This window comes from Hippocampus bargibanti, linkage group LG08, assembly GCF_051943395.1.
Source record: "Hippocampus bargibanti isolate YZ-2025 linkage group LG08, ASM5194339v1, whole genome shotgun sequence".
Taxonomy (NCBI): Eukaryota; Metazoa; Chordata; class Actinopteri; order Syngnathiformes; family Syngnathidae; genus Hippocampus; species Hippocampus bargibanti.
In genome coordinates this window covers 16,685,947-16,687,643 of record NC_142741.1, presented here as the reverse complement: position 1 = coordinate 16,687,643, position 1,697 = coordinate 16,685,947, and positions in this window count along the sequence as shown.

Below are 1,697 nucleotides of genomic sequence, written 5' to 3'. Positions count from 1 at the left end.
TTTTCCATTCAGATGATTTTGATGTTTTACATTTTGTTCCTGCTGACTTTATTTTAATACAATTTCTCAAATACAACATCCTGCTCCCTCTTGCCTGCTTTTTGGGATCCGCACCCGTCATCACCACCGTGCAAACCGTGACAGAATTACCCGACCAACCATCGGATCCCGCAGGTAAAACGGACCCGTCTCATTTCCACCCTGTGCCTGGCAGCGCTACGTCCACGTTAGCCCATGCCTCATCGCGATTGAATTATGTAACTCGACGAGCCGTAACGTCCACGTCAACGTCCGGCCGAGACCTCCTTCCAGGTGGCCGTCCAGGGTGACACTGGGTGTCTGGCAGTGCACGCCCACGTCCAGCCACGCTGTCGTCGTGCATGTTTGAATTGAGTCACATCCACGACGAGCCGTGCAACGTCAGCGTTCCACATAAGTCCGAGACCCCACTCATCACTGGATCCCGAAGCGGCTAAGGACTGGTCTCGTTTCCTCGGTGCCGGGCGGTTCGCGTCCACGTCAGCCCACGCCTCGTCGAGTTTGAATCGCGTCACTCGACGAGCCGTAACGTCCACGCCAACGTCCGTTCGAGACCCGTTCCCATCCAGCCGTCCAGGGTGCCACTCTGCGCCTGTCAGTGCAACGTCCACGCCGCCCCATGCGTCGTCGCGTGAACGTGCGAGAGGGATCGCACTCACGCCCACGACGATCCGAGCCGCGTCTTCGTCCACCCCAGGCCGAGTCCCGTTCCCATCAGGCCGCCGCCCATCATATGCTGGAGAGGCAACAATTGCCGTCTCCATCATCGTTTCCAGGCGAGTTGGACCTTTTGGGAGACTGTTGGGACTTCTGGAAGCAGTCCCTTGAAGGGGGGGTACTGTCATGATCTGGTTGGTGACCAACTGGTGGCGCTGTCGGCCCCGCCTGCACCTGCACAGGTGCCGGTCGTTTCCAATCAGTCACACTCAAAAGGACACCTGGCACGACCATTCGGTGTCGGGTAATTGTTATATGTCATTGAATGCTGTTGAACACATTGTATGCTGTTGGATGCAATTGTATGCATTGTGTGCAGTGCATGTGTTTGTTTAATCTTGGCGGACTTTTAATCTTGGTTTTCTTTTGATACTTTGTATTTTTTCCATTCAGATGATTTTGATGTTTTACATTTTGTTCCTGCTGACTTTATTTTAATACAATTTCTCAAATACAACCTTCTGCTCCCTCTTGCCTGCTTTTTGGGATCCGCACCCGTCATCACCACCGTGCAAACCGTGACAATTTTAATACAATTTGTCAAACAACCTCCTGCTCCCTCCTGCGTGCTTTTTGGGATCCGCACCTGCCATCACCACCTCGCAAACCGTGACGTCACAAGGGTCGCAGGCGTCCCGCCGTCCGTCCCGCCGTCCGTCCGTCCATCTGTCCGCCCTGCCGTCCGTCCGTCCTGCCGTCCGTCTCGCCGTCTGTCTCGCCGTCCATCTGTCCCGCCGTCCGCCCATCCCGCTGTCCGTCCCACCGTCCGTCCATCCCGCCGTCTGTCCAGCCATCCCGCCGTCCCACCGTGCCCCCCTCCATCCCTCCTTCCATCCCTCCACTCCCTATATCCATCTACCCAACTACCCATCTGTATTTATTTATGTATTTAATATCTTGGGTGGGGGTTGGGCTATAATGGCTTTCCATGGATGATTTTT